Source organism: Oryctolagus cuniculus, chromosome 2, assembly GCF_964237555.1.
Source record: "Oryctolagus cuniculus chromosome 2, mOryCun1.1, whole genome shotgun sequence".
Taxonomy (NCBI): domain Eukaryota; kingdom Metazoa; phylum Chordata; class Mammalia; order Lagomorpha; family Leporidae; genus Oryctolagus; species Oryctolagus cuniculus.
In genome coordinates this window covers 133,440,375-133,460,252 of record NC_091433.1, presented here as the reverse complement: position 1 = coordinate 133,460,252, position 19,878 = coordinate 133,440,375, and the positions used below count along the sequence as shown (strand labels likewise).

General features: G+C 49.7%; 1 protein-coding gene and 1 long non-coding RNA gene across 2 annotated transcripts in view; one reads left to right on the top strand and one right to left on the bottom strand.

Annotated features, from left to right (window-relative positions):
* The window catches only part of ANTXR1 (ANTXR cell adhesion molecule 1), a 241,894-nt gene that overhangs the window by 196,685 nt on the left and 25,331 nt on the right, over positions 1-19,878 (top strand). The gene's annotated exons all lie outside the window — the stretch shown is intronic.
* Positions 1,570-19,878, bottom strand: part of LOC138848597 (uncharacterized) — a 28,784-nt gene continuing 10,475 nt past the window's right edge. The window contains exons 2-5 of the long non-coding RNA XR_011386601.1: positions 18,877-19,061; positions 15,346-15,472; positions 12,895-13,041; positions 1,570-2,651 (exon numbers count right to left, since the gene is read on the bottom strand). This is a non-coding gene — a long non-coding RNA (uncharacterized lncRNA). The remainder of the gene's footprint in view (positions 2,652-12,894; positions 13,042-15,345; positions 15,473-18,876; positions 19,062-19,878) is intronic.

Below are 19,878 nucleotides of genomic sequence, written 5' to 3'. Positions count from 1 at the left end.
GTCAGAACAGACCACATGAACTTCTCTTCCCTCCACATGTCTGTTTCTGCCCTCCCTACCCTGACCTTCAGTTTCAAAGATGAACTGGCAATTCCTCATAATCCCAGCTCCTTTTGTTTTAGAGGAAGGACATTGAGGCTTGGAAAAGTGGTGGAGAGACCTCTTCTGCACACTCCCAGGGGTGTTATCTCACTTGTTCCCCACCCCAACTTAATACTCGTTTTTCATGTAAAGGAGAGAAGGCCAAGATAAGGCCCCTGCCCTGTTGAAGACTCCTAAGAGTGTTAGTAGAATTTGTGAGACTAGAATTCAGTGGCCCTCCCCTCCCTGGTTCTTCTTAAGTCCTCACTCCTGACCAAGTGAGGGGGACTGGAGTCAAGAGAGGGAGGGCTTGAGCTCTTGAAGGGAAGGTGGGGCCAGGCTCATATTTGGAAGGCAGGATTAGTCCTGGCCATGCAACCACCTCCTTCCTTCTTGCCTCCTCCCATTTCCCAACACCTTCCATTTTTATACCCTGCCCAAGATGACAGAACCACGGATGCCCCCCTGATGCACACACTTGCTCTCCTGCACTCACAGATTACCCCACGTTTTTGCTCTCTCTGCCTCCCCTTCACCAACAGCACTGTGTGCAGGCCTGGGGACTCCCATTCTTCCAACAAACAGGCCTTCAGCTCCTTCTCTGCAGCCAGGGGCAAGGAGGGAGAGAGCAGAAACACACAAATCCCTGTTCTTCTGGAGTATCAGAAAAGAGCACTAAACAGCATCTCCCCACGATAAATGGTGTGTGGGTGAGATTTAACCCCAGGCTAGGGACTCAGAGAAGAGACCTGAAAGATGAACTCTCCCAGTAAAGTGAAGAAAAAGGCTTCCAGTGGGGCGGGGGGGGACCAGCACCTGCAAGGGCCCAGATGGGAGAGGAGCTGGGAGGCAAGGCACAGGCTGACATGTGGAGGGAAGGAGGGAGGCAGCCACACCCTACACCTGGCTCCGCCTCCTCCAAACCTTTGTCTAATCAGATCCTCCAGGCCCCTCCCCCAGTGCCTGCTCATTGCCTGGCCCCTCCCTCTTCCTACATTTACAGCTCGTGCCACAACTAACACTGTTGTAATTTCAACCAGCACTGACTTTTCGCTCCCTGTGGGCAATCTGAGGGCAGGGACCATAGCTCACACTTTGTACTTTCCCTGGTAGCACTGAGTCGTAGCTCAGTTTGCTTTCTTGTCCCAGGGATTATAACTACTTCTGCAACCTCCCAAGCCATAACTGTTCGTAAACTGTTATATGTAATGCTGTCACCTAGGTGACTGCATTTAAGAGACATCTGGGTAAATCCTCTGACTTTAATAGGGAGAGGGAGTTCACAAAATCTTTTGGGGGCATCCGCAGATAACATGAGGCTGATTGAGGGTTATTAAAACACTATACTTTCATTACAGCTACTATTCATACTTTTTTCCATTGTCACTTATTAATGACTTTGACTTTTAAAAATTTGTTTAGAAATAGAGAGTTAACAATCTAAGGCTTTCCAAATCTCACTTTAAATGAATGTCTTAAGAAAGAATGTGTAATGCCTTGTGTTTTTCCATTTATTCCTTTTGGCTAACACTGTCAAAAGTAAAGCCACATTCATAAGGCACAGTGATGACAGAGTGAACATTTGGGTGCTCATTCCATTCCTCCAGCCTTCAGCACCCTTGTGCATCTCTGGGTTTCTCTCCAACGTCTATATTGGGTTGTCCCAGCAAATGGTGTGGCCCCAGCAGCTAACACACAGCCACTGGCCTCAGTTTATAACATACCTACTTTCCAAGGACTCTGCAGCTGCAACCTGAATACACACTGTAAGTGGGAGTGAATCTTGTGTAAGCTTTTCCATAGACTCTCCTTACTGAAGGTGAATTACAATGGCCAACTCTAAATGTCACAGAGTCTGGAAAATTGAACATAAAAACCATTCCCCTTAGTGGTATAACTGCAGAAATGAGTCCAATGGAAAGTGCACTGTGGAATCATCCCTGTTACTATGTGAGACAGAGAGTGTTCCCCTTTCTCCTTCTACCAAGAAAAGTCGTTCTGACCAATCAGGGTTGGGCTTCCTAGGCATGGTGGTGGACAGAAATGGAGAGGAATGGTGGGAGCAAGCAGGCCAGAGTTTCTGAGGCCATTGTCTCAACGCCTGCCTCGCATCCGTAGGCCTAGGGGACACCCTGTGGTCCTCCAGAGACAGCCAAGGCAGAACCAAGGCCAGCTTCTGTGCTTGTGAACAGTACGCACAGCCCCAGAACTAGGCCAGAGCACTGAGAACTCACGCCTGCCATGGTCCCCACTGCACCCCATCAGCTCCACTCATTTGTTCCACCCTGGATCCCCTACCAGGGGGCCCCAAATCAGGTCTATTTGCGGATGGATCAAAACAGAATCTCCTGGCCCGGATGGGTCCTTAGAAGTAATTAGCATCAAGCCCCAGCAACACATACGACTACATCCAACTCCAGGTATGGCAGAAGCAAGTGGGAGACTCCTGGGTGTTGGCGTGGTCATGTGAAGATTCCGGTTCTGTCCAGTTTGTTTCTGGGCTTTCAGCTCTCCACGCTGGGAGGAATGCTCCAACCCTCACAGCATCATTCACAGCCAGGCTTTGCTTCCTGTCACACAGAATTCATGACAAAACAAAAAAGCCAAAGACTCTGCTGATAAAGGATTTACAAGGCAAAGAAAATCATAATATTTTTTGGATAACTTTCCTCCATAATAATTCTCCTGCCCTCTCAAGCCCATTCTGTTGATAACATGTTTAGTTTTAATCCCTTTCCAAGTTGAATTTTTTTAAATGGCAAGTTTGATTGTTGAAATTCTTTAGCTTTGTAAACCATGGCACGAACTGTTACTCCATGAAGAAACACAGCTTCTCATAAATCTTCCCCAGAAACCTAAGGTTACAGTAGGGGAAGAAAAGAAGGAAGGAAGGAAGGAAGGAAGGAAGGAAGGAAGGAAGGAAGGAAGGAAGGAAGGAAGGAACAACTTAAAATACAGAGAATATAAAGTCATTTTAAAAAGATTTATTTATTTTATTTGAAAGACAGAGTTACAGAGGTGGGGCAGGGGAAGGGGGAAATATCTTCCATCTACCGATTTACTCCCCAAATGGTTGCAATCGATGGAGCTGGGCCAGGCTAAAGACAGGAACCATGAACTCCATCCAGGTCTCCCATAAGAGTGCAGGGTCCCAGGGACTTGGGCCATCTTCAGCTGCTTTCCCAGGTGCATTAGCAGGGAGCTGGATCAGAAGCGGAGCAGCCAGACTCAAACCAGTACCCATAAGGGATGCCAGCACTGCAGGCAGCAGCAGCTTACCCCACTATACCACAGTGCCAGCCCCAGAATATAACGTCTTAAAAGAGCTTTCTTTTAAGCTCTTCCTTGGCCAGTAGAAGTCTGTCTGTCACAGGTAGGAGTTCTAAGGCTTTTTCCTTCATATGTAGAATAACATTAGGCAAGTTGGCATCGGAGACAGGGTGTTTGACAAAAGGGCTCATATTTAAAAAAAAACGACTGGCAACCCCTTCTGTCCCTCCCACAGGTAGCAAAAGATAGTTTTAGATCCCAAACACTTTAAAAATAAAGTCTAGGCCGGCGCCGTGGCTCAATAGGCTAATCCTCCGCCTTGCGGCACCAGCACACCAGGTTCTAGTCCCGGTCGGGGCGCCGGATTCTGTCCCGGTTGCCCCTCTTCCAGGCCAGCTCTCTGCTATGGCCCAGGAGTGCAGTGGAGGATGGCCCAGGTGCTTGGGCCCTGCACCCGCCTGGGAGACCAGGAAAAGCACCTGGCTCCTGCCATTGGATCAGCACGATGCGCCGGCCGCAGCGCGCCAGCTGCGGCGGCCATTGGAGGGTGAACCAACGGCAAAAGGAAGACCTTTCTCTCTGTCTTTCGCTCTCTCTCACTGTCCACTCTGCCTGTCAAAAAAATAAATAAATAGAGTCTAGAGCTGATGTTCAGGAAGGCAGCCCTGTGCACTTTGTGTGCCGTATGCACTTAGAAGGGACAAGCACTGTCAATGTAAAATACACTCTGGAATTTCAAAGACAAAGGAGAAAAAAGAACACAAAAGATCTCCTTAGTATTTTTTCTTTTTACATGGGGTGCAGGGCCCAAGCACTTGGGCCATCCTCCACTGCCTTCCCTGGCCACAGCAGAGAGCTGGCCTGGAAGGGGGGCAACCGGGATGGAATCCGGTGCCCCGACCGGGACTAGAACCCGGTGTGCCGGCACTGCAAGGCGGAGGATTAGCCTAGTGAGCCGCGGCACCGGCCTCTCCTTAGTAATTTTATATCTTGACTATAAGCTGAAATGATAACATCCTTGATATATTGGTATCAAAATGATGTATAGTTAAAATTAACTTCACCTGTTTCTTTTTACATGTTACAAATGTTGCTACTAGAAACCTTAAAATCACCCATGTGGCTCACATTATGCCTTTATTGGACAAACCTGGGAGACACTGAGAAGTGGGATGATATTTTCTCATGCACGCCTTGCGTCCTCCAACTATTTGTATTTTGTGGACACAATCAATAAGAACTTCAGAAATTATGGGTCACTGTCCTTCCTGGTTTTCTATTAGGTCAGCTGTGACTTTGCCTAATGGGGCCAATTCCTCCCAGCACTTCTTATTCTTAGCCATAAGTCTTATAAGCTCCAAATCAGCATGTCGAGATATTTTAAGAAAATAACATTTAAGGAGGTCTCCACTGCTTCCTCCTTGCACCATCATTTCAGAGAAGAAAGGACTTGTAGCATTTAAGATTTTGTTTCTAATATTTGTACATTTATTATATTATGTGCTGTATTTTCTCTTTGAAAAATTCCAGTTTTCCCAAAAAGTAAGAACTAGCTCAAGCAATAATGATAGCTAGTATTTGTCAAAAATAATTGGCGCTTATTCTCTAATGCGTGTCTTCCATTAACCCTATGATGTGTGGGTTCTCTAGTTCTCATTTTACAGGTAGGGAACCTCTCGTTACAGAGGCCCCCTAACTGACCCATGAAGACACTAGCTGCCATTCACATGTGTTTATTTGTTGGGCTCATGGTCCTTTCACAGAGTTTGCACCCTATGATTCACAGCATGCGAGTGTTAAGTGCTCCCCTAAGAGTTAATACAGCGTGGTGAGCAGATACAGAATGACTAGCCAGCCCGTGTGTGTCAGAAATGCCCTGTAGAGAGGTTGCTGGTAAGATCTGAATGGGGGCCGGTGCCGCGGCTCACTAGGCTAATTCTCCACCTTGTGGCACCGGCACACCGGGTTCTAGTCCTGGTCGGGGGCACCAGATTCTGTCCCGGTTGCCCCTCTTCCAGGCCAGCTCTCTGCTGTGGCCAGGGAGTGCAGTGGAGGATGGCCCAAGTGCTTGGGCCCTGCACCCCATGGGAGATCAGGGTAAGTACCTGGCTCCTGCCATCGGATCAGCATGGTGTGCTGGCCGCAGCGCACCGGCCACGGCAGCCATTGGAGGGTGAACCAACGGCAAAGGAAGACCTTTCTCTCTGTGTCTCTCTCTCTCACTGTCCACTCTGCCTGTCAAAAAATAAATAAATAAATAAATAAAAGATCTGAATGGTAAATGGGAGGTGGCCATGTGAAGATCAGAGGTCAGGCATAGCCCACAAGGCTGGAAAGAACAGAGCCTGTTAGAGGAGCTCGGGGACCAGGGGAGGTGGAGCTCAGTGGGAGAGCAGTGGGCAGCGAGGGCCTGTGCACCAGAGAAAAGCATCTGGGTTTTACTCTGGGGGTGCCATGAAAGCTGCTCGGAGTGGAGGGGCAAGCAGGGGAGAAGTGTGAGCTGATGAGCATTCTACCAAGATCACACTGGGTGTGGCGGGAGGAATCGACCCTCCCGGGGATGCCAGGGTGGAAGCTGAGAAATCGGTGAGGAGTTTGGGGTGGCAGTTTTGGTGGGGGACCAGCATGGACGTGGTGAAAATGGCGGGAAGTGGGTGGATGCTGGGAGTATTGCGGAAGCGAAACCAGTGAAGTTGGCTGATGGACACCCAGCCCTCCTGACACCTGCTTGGCCCCGCAGCTCCCGTCACCCCCTGCGGCGTGGTGCCCTGGGAGAAAGCAGAATGACATTCAGACCATCCTGTCCTTGTTACCCTCTTTGTTCTGCATTGCTGCTGCCTCCTCCAGCCTAGTGTAACTGTTCCTGCTGACCTCTAGTAACCCGTCCACGATAAATCATGAGGGCTTGCTCTCTTCGCAGATTGCTTCAATGGGAATAAAAGCCAAGGGATTCTGTTCTCTCAGTCTCGTTTTGGCTGCCAGGAAGATGAGCTGTTTGCACATTCATCTGTCCTTGCTACCATTTGAAAGCTGAACAAGCAGAAGAATGCAGTGGCATCTAGGCCAATCAGGAGCAAAGGTGCTCCGCAGTGTGGACACAGGCGCTCCAGCGCAGGGCAGGGAGGAAAGTTATATTTAAGAACTGGGGGGTGTGTCATAAAGTGATTATTTATTTGCTGCTGACACTGAAACAAAGAAGAGATCATGGGTGGAGACCAGAGCTGGTCTGAAGACTACAGAGAGGAGGTGTGACGTAAACTTTTCCTTAGGGGATGCACTCAGGCTTTGGCTAAACAAAGCAAAACAGGGAGGGCTATGGGATCTGAATGGGATGCCAGGCTGCAGTTGACAAGTGCTTGCGAATGTGCAGGCAGCCCCTTCCCTGGCCAGGGAAAACAGTCTCGGAGTGTGCCCTGAGCTTCGTTAATACCAAGAGCAATAAATGCTCTCAGTGCCAAGGAATGAGGACTCGCCCTGGCTCACTCACCCACCCAGCCAGTCTCTCCCCAGGGACACACGGGGATCCACCTTGAAGCAGGTGTCGGCACATCTGTGCACACTCCACACCCCACCCCCTCTACCTCCCCCTCCTCCTCCCTGTCTCCTTCTCCCTCCTCCTCCTCGCTCTGACTTGAGAAGTTTTACTCCTTCACATGGATGGGACACACTCCCTCTGAAACCTTGGCTGGCTCCCACTCCCTGCCCTCACAAGGCACACTTGGTAGAACACTTATTCTGCAGCTATTCATAGGTGTCCAGTGAGTCTGGAAAATGGTGTACTTCACAGTATTAAATTGGTTTTCACCTGCAGATCTTCAAAAGCTGATGTGTACTCAGGCTCTCCAAAGTGGGGACCACTTGTGCAGCTTGTCTCAAACTCGCAAATGACGATCCATTGTTATGGACCAACGTTCCACCCATGGGAGGCCCTGCAGGAAATGCTGGGCTGAGCAGGGTTTCCCCCACCGACCTCCACAGTCAGCCAGACTCCGCCTGCCTCTGGGGAGCAGGGAGTCTCAGAGGGCGCCCTGCGGCAGCTTCAGCCCACACGCACCTGCACCTTGCTAGATCTCCACTCGCTAGCTGGCTCCTGCCTCCCCGCACAGACCACATTATTCTACGTCTTCTCTCAGAACTCCACCCCAAGTCTTATCTTTAGAAGCTCTGCTGGTTGGTCCCTTCTAGGACTCAGAGCCCTTCTGCCTTGGGACCATTATCACATTCCTTTAGCCTTGGAGAGATATTTTCTACCCCTTTCTGTCTCCAGTAACCCATGTTCCTGGTGGCAGTCAGTAACTCTCCACTGGAGAAGCGCAGATACGGAAAACAGGTAGAGAAGGCTGAGGTGCGGGCCGGGGCAGGTGTTACACACCATTTAGATGCTTGCATGCCCTATTGGAGCGTCTGCAGTCCAGTCATGGCTCTGCTTCTGATTCCAGCTTCCTGCTAACAGCTCAAATACTTGGTTACCAACCACCGTGTGGTCTCCCAGGTGGAGGTCCCGGCTCCTGACTTCAGCCTGACCCAACCCTGGTGGCTGGTTGCTGTGGGCATTTGGGGAGTGAACCAGTGGATAGGAGGTATCTCTCTCATTTATGCTCTTGCTCACTCTCCCTCTCTGCCTTTCAAGTTAATAAATAAATACTGGGAAAGAACACAGAAATAAAAACATAGGAGAGGAGGAGGACAGGAGACCAGGAGGTGACAAACAGGAGGAGGATGTTGTAGGATCCATGGTGCTTTTGCTGAGCGCAGGTGGAAGACAAAGCCTAGGGACAGCAGAGCCAGGAGGTTCTCTTTCCACGACCAGCACAGTAATCAGGGTGGACCTGGCCCCAGGCCACCCCTTGCTGAATGGCAGTGCCCACTTGTAGGGTGTCAGTTCTGAGTGGTAGGTGTAGTACCTGAGAGTGGGCCCAGACTGTGGCCTCTTAACCTAACCCATATTTGTAACAGATATGGGAGTGGGGGTCACTACACCATTAACAGAATGGCAAATGTACCCATTTCTTTGTTGCTTTTTGTAAACAACATGATAGTAAATGTTGGACAGAATTGATAACCTGCAGAGCACACATTAAGTAACCCTACAGCCCCTGCTGTAAGAGGCCTGGCGCTCGTGCCGGTGCCTTCCTCTTACAGAGGAGGCGTCAGGAACGCCCGGAACAGCTCAGGCTGGGGTCTGCCTGGCACACCTGCATCCGGGTACTTTCACTACACACACTGTCTGAAGCTCAGCTTCCATGGCTGGGCTGTCTGTGAGCTCGTTCTCCACCAGATGGCCAGATGGAAACACAAGAAATATTCCCAAGTCAGCTTCACGCTTCTAAGTCACACAGAAATGGCCACTTCCTTTTAACAGGCTTCTTTGCCTAAGCGGCTCAGACCTTTCTTTCTCCCCTGTACATTTTTTTAAATGTCAGTGAAAAGGATACCCGTTGCCAACAAGGTTAAATTTACAGACGTCTTCCAAAAGAGCCTCTTCTGTGTATGTTGTCCGTCCGTTTCTCGGCCCTGCCAGAGTTCCACCTTGGAAAAGCTCGCCCTATGGAGGCACCACTGGGCGGGCTCGCCAGACTCCCGTCTCCAACACTCTGTTAAATGCCCAGATGGATTTCTTTCATCTTGTGCATAAATTCCACTTCAGAGTGTCGGGGCAACACCTAAATCCATCTCCCAAATGGGCTGCGTGGAAAGAGCCGGGGCTGGACACCAGGAGGCCTGGGTTCTAGTCAACATTCTCTCCAGCTTTTACAAGTTGTGAGCAGATGGCCGAGCCCCAGACATCACGCTGGCCGAGCCTAATGGGCCATTGGGAAGAGGCGTGCCAAGCTCCCGTGGTCCCCCCAGCACCCTGTGGGAAAGCCAGCCATCAGGTGGGCGAGGCCAGGACCGAGGCCAGAGAGAGGACCGCGACTCCACTGAGTCAAGCCAGCCCTCTGGAGATAGAGCCGGGAGTGTGGATGAGGAGCTGAGGGCAGGAGAGAGCTGCTCTCGTAGAGCACTCTGGGGCCTGTGAGGAGGAAGAGAAAATGCTGCTGGGGTCCCCGGGTTCAGGGAAACCGAGCTGCCCGCTGCCCCTCCATCAGTTGCTTTGTCACCAGTCCCCCCTGGACTGTGTTTCTCTCCTCCTGAGCACCGGTACCTGTGACAGGAGCCCGATAAAGCTTTAGTTTGATTTTGCTCTGCTCCGTTGAAGCTGCATTCCCCAACAGAGCTTCCTCTCGGGCTGCAAGCTCAGCAGGCCCTAGACCTGCTCTGCCACTCACAGGTACAGACAGGGCCACCATCAGACACACACGGTCATCTTGGTAAAACATCTAATCCAGGCGATTAATCCCAACTTCACACTTGGGCCAGCGTTGAAGCAGCTCCTCCTCCCCAAGCTGGGATGGGCTCCCCCACCTCTGTGCCTCCACTCCTCCTCAGTTCCCGCTCAAGCCTGTTACAGTTCCTCACCCTCCTAGGCAGGGACAGGTGAGCTGAGTCAGGAGAAGTAGGTCTTCCTTGAGCTGGGTTGTTCCCAGCTGGCTTTGTGCTCTGTGGGCTCAGCTCAGGCACACCTGATGTGAGGGGCTGCTCCTGGCAGCTTCCTTTGGAATGCTGTCTCCTGCAGCTTCCCTGGCACGTGCTTCTTTATCCCCAGTGTTTGCTCGTGACTGCTCACAGTCTTTGGTCTAGCAGTCACCCCCAGCCCCTTGCTATAGAACTCGCTCTGTCCCACTGAATGGTCTTTTGGTCAGGTGGATCTCCTTCTGCATGGCCTACTTCTGGCCCACAGGAGACACGACGTGGGCCCTAGGTGGGCCAGCCCTCCTGCAGCCGCCTCTGCCCCGCTTTCTCAGACATCAGGAATCTGTGGCCACCACCTTCAGGGAGCTCACTTCCAAGCTCTGCAGGAAGCCTCATGAGGACAGCCCCCCCCCCCCCGCAAGCTCAAGGTGAAGTCCATGGAGCCCCTCTCCCCCCTGGCAGGAGAGCCACTGGAGACTCACAGCACAGCAACTCTTCTCTCTGAGAAATCCCTTTACCAATGCCCCCTGCCCTGACCCCTTCCCTAGCCTCCGTCTGCCTGAGGATCCAAGCACATCAGAGCCAGTTTCTAGGTGCTCCCTTGGAAATCCACAGTGGGTGCTGAGACATCTCAGAATCTCTTACATTTCGGAGCCTGGACAAAACTCCCACTTTAACTTCTATGACACACTTCCCTCTGATTCCAGTGACCTACTCACTTCAGTGTGAGCCCAGAGGGCGTGAACTTCATCTGCTTTCTTCCTGACTCTGGCCCTGTGTCAGGCATCCTGTGAATAATTACTGAATTAATGAATTGACTTTTATGTAAACTAACCTCCTCTCCACAACCCGCATAAGAGTAAGAACTCAGATTATTGTTACTCACTTTACCCACAGTGCCTAGTGCTGGCCTATAAGTGGGAGGAGCTTCAAAAGTAGTTGTGAATGAATGAATGAATGAACCAGGGCTGCAGGCTGGATTTCTGGAGGCAGGACTTGTGGAGTCTCCACTGGCACCAAGCATTTCCCTCAGCCTCAGATCTGTCACTTGCCCACACTGTTTGGATTCTCTCTGTCAGTTTGAGTCTTTTTTGTCCATGCAGTTATAAGTCAATGGAAAGCATCAGCCATTTGCGCTTATGAAGGCAGCTTGACAGGAGGAACATTTAGGAAGACTCGTGTCAGGGTCCTGAAGGGCCCCAGGAGGAGAACGTATGAGAAAGGAGCCGGCAAGCCAGGAGCGGGGCACTTTATAAAAGGTTTGCTGTGGAGACAGCACCAGAGGGCAAAGGGGACCTGCTGGAGGAGGCCGATGTTTTTAAAGCCTTGCCTTCAGCCCTCCATTGTCCCACAGTACTTTTAAGAACCAGTTAATTTTTAGAGCTAGAAGGAATCATAGATATAATCAGATTCTGTGGTTTTCAGACATTTTTGAGCCAAAAGGAAAAAATCCTTCTTAAATGAAATTTTAGCAGAAACCCAATGTGAAAGATGCCAAGTGGAGATGATCTGGTTCCAGACGGACAGTTTGGTTTCCAGGAAACCAGACACACACACAAACATGGACATACGCACACATGGACATGGACCTACATGTACACATGCACGCATACATATAGGCATATGGACACATGCATAGAAACACAGCCACATGTGGGCGCATACATGCACACGTATACATGCACATGCACACACAGACACACACAGAGTTTCCCCGCAGCAATAGTCAGCCTCTTGCTCAGAATCCCTGCGTGCTCATGAGACAGAGAGCACCCAAAACCTGTGAAAGACCCATTAGCATCTTCAGCCACCCCGTGTCCAAGAGACTGGGCTCCAGAGAGCAGAACCAATGGACAATAGAGCCTACTTCTGCCACCCTAATTCAAGGAACAGACCTTGTCCCCTCTACTTGCCACACTCTTCATCTATTTTGTAAATTTTGCTAAATCAAAGAAAGAACACTTTCATGGGGCTCCTAAGGAGTCCCCCGTGAGTTTGCCGCTGCCAACAAATATGTATTCGGTGCTGCCGACCCGTGACCCTGCATTTGGCACTCACAACAAATGGCCATTGTCATTGCTACACTGACTACCACTCTTTGGGTGCTGTTTGTTCAGCCTTCCCCAAGCCATGTAAATTGCAATTAAACCTCTCCCTCCCTCTTTCCATCTTTCCCCTAAATGCGCTTTGAGACGCTGTGTGAAATAATTTGCTGAGATGGAGATAAACTACATCTGTCAGCCCCCATCTATGACTCCAGAACGGCTTGCAAAATAAATGAGGTTTGGCACAGTTCAGTCTCTGCAAACCTTCGCTCACAGGGACGACCACTGTTTCCTGTCTGTGGAGCTGAGAAGCCATCTGTTTAATAATCTGCCCTCACTTCCTGCCAAGGACTGACGTGCATCTCCCCAGTCAGCAGTTCCCACCAAAGTGCTCAGGGCCTCAGGGCCTCCTGTCCCTGCTGTTGGCCAGCGTCCAGGTCACAGCAGCAGCGCCCTCAGTCCTAACTCCCCAGGCTTTCTCAGAGAGGACAGGCCACTCGCCTCTTGCAAAAGCATGGCATGCGTCTTGGAGAGTTCGATTTGCTGTAATTATTTCTGTCCTGGCAACTCCGGTTCTGGACTCAGGATTGCTTAATTGAAGGTTTAAGAACAGAGGCTATACCATGAGGCAGAGTGGTTTGAAACCCAGCCATTCACTGTGTGATTTCCCCTAATTACCTCCTCCGAACGTGTAAAAGGAGTGCATGGAGGGTTGTGAGAATCCAATGCAGTAGTGCGCATGACACGCTCAGCTCAGTGCCTGGTGCATATTATGAGAAAGTGTCTGCTGAGTGTTATAAGAAAATGACCTTAGGCCAGGTGGGTGGGGGACAGGAAGCAGGCCTGGATGGAGGGCCTGTGTGGGAGGGGGACAGTCATAGCACACAATTCAGTTATTTTCCTAGGCACTGGGAGCTATACAGAAAGGCCCTCGTCCCTTTAGAGCTTGGATTCTCATGGAGAAGAGCCCATGAGCATCTGTTACCTTGCAGCCATCTGGTTTGGGGATTTGCTGCCTCCAGGTCAGACTAAGGTCCAGTAGGGCCGCTTCCTGCTGGAAGGTTCTCAGGTGGGCTGGCTCTTCTAGGTGGCTCCAGAGTCCCCAGGAGCTCAGTGTGGGGCTTCAGAGAGTCTGAAGGGAACAGAGAGAAGCTAGGTGGGAGGCCCCTCAAAAGAGCAATGCCCACCATGGAGACAAAGGTTACTACAGTTCATGCTGCCAGCTCCCCACCCCAGCCACCAGGCAGGAAAGTCGCCGCATGCCTTTGTTGACCGCGAGTCAGCTGCAGTGGGTGCGAGTCAGCTGCAGTGGGTTTTAGATGTTCGGGGTCACTTTCTAAAGAGCATTTCTTCTGAAAGTACTTGAGCTGCAGGCAATAGTAGTATATGACAGCTGGGAATTTTAGGTTTCATTTCTAGTTCTAAAACCAATAGTAAGCGTACTGGGTATCCTTTTATGCTTTCGTGCTGAGAATAAGTCAGTAGGGAGATCACATTGTGTTTTCAGTCTAAAAGTAATAGATTCAGTGTGCCATAGCCACGCTTAGAAATTCGGGAGAATAATTTACTGCTCCTCACTGATGACACAATAGTGATACAGGCCGGGCAAAAGCAGAAACTCACTGGAACATGCTGAGGTGTGCTGGGTCCTGGTCCCTTTTTCCTAAAGCACAACGCCCATCCTGGGAGCCTGGGGCTATTGCAGGAGAGGGTCGTGCTTCCTGCTTTCACAATGACCAACTTTCAGCAAAAGTCAGAAATCACACTGGAGCCAAAACCAGACAGCCAGGAACCTCCCCCCCACCCCAAGGTGTCACCCAGCCCAGAGCATCTGGCCACTGCAACTTGTAGCATTCATAAAAGGCTCACAGAAAGCCAAAGGCCTATTACGTGTCCCCACCCCACCTAGACTCACCACTTAATTGGGGTCGGGGCCCTCAAGCAAAAGGAATATAAATGGTGCCAAAGGCTGAAGACTTGGGTCTGAAAGGCCCGGATCCAATTAAAACAAGCCAGGAGCCTTAATAGCTGCTCTGTTTTGACATCAGGAAACCCATCTGTAGTTCTGCTAATGGCTATAATGTAGAGTATTATTAGTAGTAGTATTGTTTTTATTATTACATTGACTTAATTAATACTTAAAGGAATAAAGCCACTGTAAGATCCCAGATCACAGCTTCCTCGTCCACCACGGATGGGGGTATTTCCCAGAGCAGCCTCTCAGCGAGAAGACTGCCATGTTCCTTCTCAGGGCTCCAGGGGTCCTGCTGTTAGATTGAGGGTTCTTTCAGAGCATGCATAAGCCAGATGGGCTGCGGCCCTTGCTTTTGAGAAAGACTTCTCTGTGCCTAAGTGTCTCCCTAGTCGACCTGCCAGAAATTTCTGGCTGTCAATCCCTCCCATTTAAGGACCTTGAACTTTACTTCCACCAGAAGCAAAACACTCAGTACAAGCCTAATGAAAACCCGGCATATCTGTCTCCCTGAACCTACCTGCTAAGTATAGACCTTGCTCTTTTAGTCATTCAGCATCCTTTGTGTCGCTAATGACTATGAGACAGGCCCCAAGGCCAAGTGCTGCAAGCTCCTTATCTGCAACCCTTTCTTGGTAATCCTGACCTGATGGCACAGGGTGGGGCTTTGGCTTCTGGGGTGTGTGTGTATGTGTGTGTTTTAAAGACTTATTTATTTATTTGAAAGGCAGAGTTATAGACAGAAAGAGAGAGAAGGGGGGGGGGGGGAGAGAGTTTTCCATCTGCTGATTCACTCTCCAAATGACCACAATGGCTGGGGCTGGGCCAGGCCAAAGCCAGGGGCCAGGAGCTTCTTCAGGATCTCCCATGTGGATGCAAGAGCCCTAGCACTTGGGCCATCTTCCACTGCTTTCCCAGGTGCATTAGCAGGGAGCTGGATCAGAAGCGGAGCAGCCGGGACACAAACTAGCGCTCACACAGTAGCTTAATCTGCTACACCACAACACCAGCCCCAGCTTGTGTTCTCTTCCCAGTGTATCCAAAGTCTCTGGGCAGGGGTGCTCCAGTGCCCCAGCAGGTGTGTCTCACCACCAGAGAGCAGAGTAGAGGGAGGAGCGCTGACCTCCCGATGTGACCTGAGAACCCCTGGCTTTTCTCAGGCACTCGCGTCTCACAGCTGTCTCGTGTTAACCAGGTGGTGTGAATCCCCCCCACCCAGTGTCCTCCTCACACAGGCTGTAGCTGGGCCCGGGATCCTGCTGATCAGTCGTGCTTCCTAAATTGATTTTCTTGACTAAAGGACTAGACCTCAAGCCTGGAATCCTAAGGACCATCTTGTTTAAATCAGCCTCTTGTTCCAGCTTGGCCATTGCTCTCCAGAATCCTGACTCCACGCCCCCCAGCACCAGGCAGCCCCTCCCAGCCAGGAGTCATCAGTGCATGTGGCGGCGAGTGCCTAGATACCTTGTCATCCGTCAGAGCCAGGAGCTGCCGGAAACTGCAGCTCCGCCCTATGTCGCCTCCACCACCAAGAGGTTCCTCTAACATTGAGCTCTTCCATCTCTCCTTGTATTTTTGAATGGGCTTTTAGCTGTTGAAAACCAAAGTTACACACTGTAAGGAAGTTGTTACCATCTCAAACTGCAAGACAGTACCTTTTTGCACTGTATTAAGTTAGCAGACTTAGAAATGGGAGTCCAATGAACTTGAAGTCTATTTTGGTTAACCTTTATGTTATTGATGGTTCCACCTATTGAAAGGGCAAAAATACTTAGTAGAAAAATTCCAATAGGGAGCCAAGGCAGTCTCACGGCTGCAAAGACACCTTGGAGCTGTTCCCAAACCTTCTGTAGCTCAGACTTCCCACGCATGAAAGGGAGCAACGATCCTTGCTGCCTCCTCTTTATACAGAGCTGCTGACGCATCCGTAAGAGCAGACTGCACTGGATTCCCAGTGCCCCGGCAGAATCAAATAGTCACAGCCGTAGTACTGTTCTCTGAAGTGAGGTTTCCTCACCCAATAAGTGTTAGCATTAGTGCCCAGAGTAGTAAGAAATGCTTGACCAAAGATCACTCAGCTTCCTCCCATATTGCCAAAGGGACAACAAGCCTTTGCTTTGAAATCTCTGGGTCTGTGACACTAATATAATTACAGCTTGTACCCCAAACATAAAGAGCCTCTTTGGGGAGGGGGCACAACAGTTCAGTCCCTGCTTGGGATGCCCCCATCCCATATCAGAGTGCCTGGTTCAAATCCCAGCTACTCTGCTTCCAATCCAGCTTCCTGCTAACATGCACCCTGAGAGGCAGCAGATGACGGCTCAAGCACTTGGGTCCTTGTGGAAGACCCAGATGGAGTTCTAGGCTGCTAGCTTCAGCCTGGCCATGCTCTGGCTATTGCCAGCATTTAGGGAGTGAAGCCAGCAGATGAAGATCTCTTTCCATCTGTCCCTGTATTTTTCCCTGTCTCTCTGCCTTTCAAATACAATGAAAATACATGAATAAATAAATAACTTTGTAAAGACCTCTTTGAGGCCCAACACTTGGTTGTGAGGTTAAGACACCTCTACGGGTGCCCACATCCCATATAAGTGCCTGGATTCAAGTTCTGGTTCTGCTTCAAATTCTAGTTTCTTGCTAACGTGCACCCTGGAAGGCAGCAAGTGATATGTGTGCTCAGTAGCCGAGTCCCTGCCACCCATGTCAGAGACTAGGACTGAGCTCCTGGCTCCTAACTTTGGCCTATCTCAGCCCAGCTCTTGCCCTCTCTGCCTATGAAATAAGTAAAACTTGTAAAGGCCTCTTTGCAGTATATAATAATTATAAATTATGGTAACTGCTCTCATAGTAGGTATGTGTTGCTCTTTATTTCTTTTAAACAGCTTTTCAATATTTGTATTTCATATCTTAGCACAAGTTGCATGTGCCTCTTAGAATGTATTTGTGTGGCAAATTGACTCTCCTCTGGAGGACACAAGGCCAATTGTCTGCCTGCTGGGCAGAGCTGGTTGCGGATCACCCCTAACTCACTAACGAGACTAACGAGGAGCAGCTGCTCGCTGGAGAGCCCTCTGTGCCAGTGATGCCCCTCCCGGTGTCCGCGTGGCTTTTAGACTCTTTGGGAAACCATCATCCCCTCAAACTTGCAGGATGATTTTATTTGATATATGCTGGGAAGACTGTTCACTCAGACATCTTAATAAAGTGAAATCCACTAAGTAAAATATGATTTAAGTAGTAGAGAATGAATGGAGTGCCCCAGAAAAAATATCAGGAATATTAATGTATAAGCTGAGAAGTAGAATCATATGGGAAGGGTTTTTTTTTTGCTTTTTTTTGTTTGTTTGTTTTTTGCCACAGTGTGACGCTCTTAAATGATACTACGCATTTATACCAGCTGCCTGTTGATCAGAAACCATAAAGCCCCTCCCCCAATTGCACAGAACCACCCCAGGGCATGCTTTTTCCCCAAAATAGCTACCTCCCATGAAAATCTGTGTAAAGGTACTTTTCAAAGGCATCTATAGGCCGGCACGGCGGCTCAATAGGCTAATCCTCCGCCTGCAGCGCCGGCACCCCGGGTTCTAGTCCCGGTCGGGGTGCTGGATTCTGTCCCACTTGCTCCTCTTCCAGTCCAGCTCTCTGCTGTGGCCCGGGAAGGCAGTGGAGGATGGCCCAAGTGCTTGGGCCCTGCACCCGCATGGGAGACCAGGAGAAGCACCTGGCTCCTGGCTTTGGATTGGTGCAGCACGCTGGCCGCAGCGGCCATTGGGGGGTGAACCAACAGAAAAAGGAAGACTTTTCTCTCTGTCTCTCTCTCTCTCACTGTCCACTTTGCCTGTCAAAAAAAGCGGGGGGGGGGGGGGGGGGGCATCTATACAAGTGTATGCACCTAAAATACAATAAAATCTCACATAAAAAAAGATCAGAATTTAGAGGCTTTATTAGCCCATATACCAATATGAAATATTATGTATTTTTTTAAAAAAGATTTATTTTATTTATTTGAAAGGCAGAGTTACAGAAAAATGGGGGAGGGAAAGAAAGAGAAAAAGAATATCTTCCATCTGCTGGTTCACTCCTCAAATGGCCACAATGGCCAGGGGTGGGCCAGGCCAAAGCCAGGAGCCAGGAGTGTCTTCCAGGTTTCCCACGTGGCTGCAGGGGCCCTAGTACTTGGGTCATCTTCCACTGCTTTCCCAGTCTCATTAGCAGAAAGCTGGATCAGAAGTGGAGCAGCCGGGACTCAAAGCAGTGCCCATGTGAGCTGCCGGCATTGTAGGCGGTGCAATACTTGCTATGACACAATTCCAGCCCCAAGATGATTTCTTTTTCATTCTCCATATAAAGCCCTATCTTGTCCTTATATCACGATTTGACTTCCAATGTGAGTAAGAGTAAAAAGGGGACCTTAGAATAAAGTGAAAGGGATTTCATGGAGTCTTTGTTGCAATCATGGGTCAGCTCATCAAAGAAACTGTGCATGCATCAAATTCATTTTGCCTGGACTTAGTTTTCCCTGCCACAAAAAAAAAAAAAAAAAAAAAAAAAAAAACCTGCTTTCTGTTACTTCATCTGAAAAAAGGAGACCCATTGACATGGGAAAATGTAAACTGTGGAAATAGCCAAACCTTTTCCAAATACCAAAGGTGGCTGAGTTAAGTCACTGACCCTGGGTTTTCTTTTCTCTTCTTTCTGTAAGGTTTTTCATCTCCTAATTTCTTTTTATTTAAGGAAAGAAGTGCTAAGAACAGAGAGAGAAAGAGACTAATGTGAGCACTAAGGGGTGAACTTCAACCTGATCAGTGATGTGCGAGCCCACGCCCTGGGGGCTGGAAAATGCCCCAGTCCTTTCCAGCAAAGGCCTAGTGGGGAGGGGGCGTGACCCTTCCCATCAGGGCACAGCCATTCCCTGCCAGGCAGCTTCTGCCTCCGTCCTTTCGAGCGCCACCTCTCTGTGGCCCAGGTCCCCAGGACACTCATTTGCAAGCTCACCATTGTTAAAAAAACTTATCCTCTGGTCTTCTGTCATTCTCCTTGTCTGGTGCCCCCCAAGGTCTTCAGACTCAGAGCTTTGGTATGAAATTCAGACTTCATTCAGTCCATGGTTATTTTCCTTCACCAGGGACAGCGGATGATGAGGTCATGTTTTCTGGCAGACCAGCCCAAGATTTGAAACTCTGAAATTGAAAAACATCAAGAGCTTAAAAAGCTAGTGTTTAATATTCCTTCAGTGTTCTTGATTAGACAGCGATGTTTTCCCAGATATTAATTCTGGAGTGACAGAACCATCCTTGTCCCCATCTGTGCCCACCTGCGACACGGCAGGTAGTCATTCTGTGTAACATACTGAAGAACTCTCTAACTATAAACAAGCAACCCAAGAAAACTTTATTTTCCTCAGAGACTAATATTTAGGGGGCTATTCTGGTCTCAGGCAGAGCAGCACCAGGCCAGAAGGCTGCGGGGGTGACCCTGGAGGCACTGGGTGGGGAAGAAGGGGCTGCTGGCATTATTACTAGGTGCCCTTAGACTTCTACAAAAATGGAACTGCCCTCCCAGCCCTGGCATAGCGTTCACAAGAAAGGATGTGCTCTGCAGCACTGGGATTCTGACACGCGTACTCTCTACATCCCTTCTGCCTGGCCAGAACCTCTGTGGTTTCATTTGCATCAGTTGTACTTTTATAATTACTTTGTGTAACTGCTTTTTGTGCTCATTAATGCACATTCAGATAGGAGGAGGGATTGGTACCCTTTTGTTTATTTAAAGAATGCATGGGGAGCAGGTGTTCAGCCCAGCAGCTAAAATGCCCATATCCCACATCAGCGCTTGGCTCAGTTCCCCGATCCAGCTTCCTGTTAATGCATATCCTGGAAGGCACGGGTGATGACTCAAGTACTTCAGTTTCTGGCACCCATGTGGAAGACCTGGACTGAGTTCTCAGCTCAGCAGATGGGATTTGTCTCTCCCTCTTTTTCTCTACCTGTCAAATAA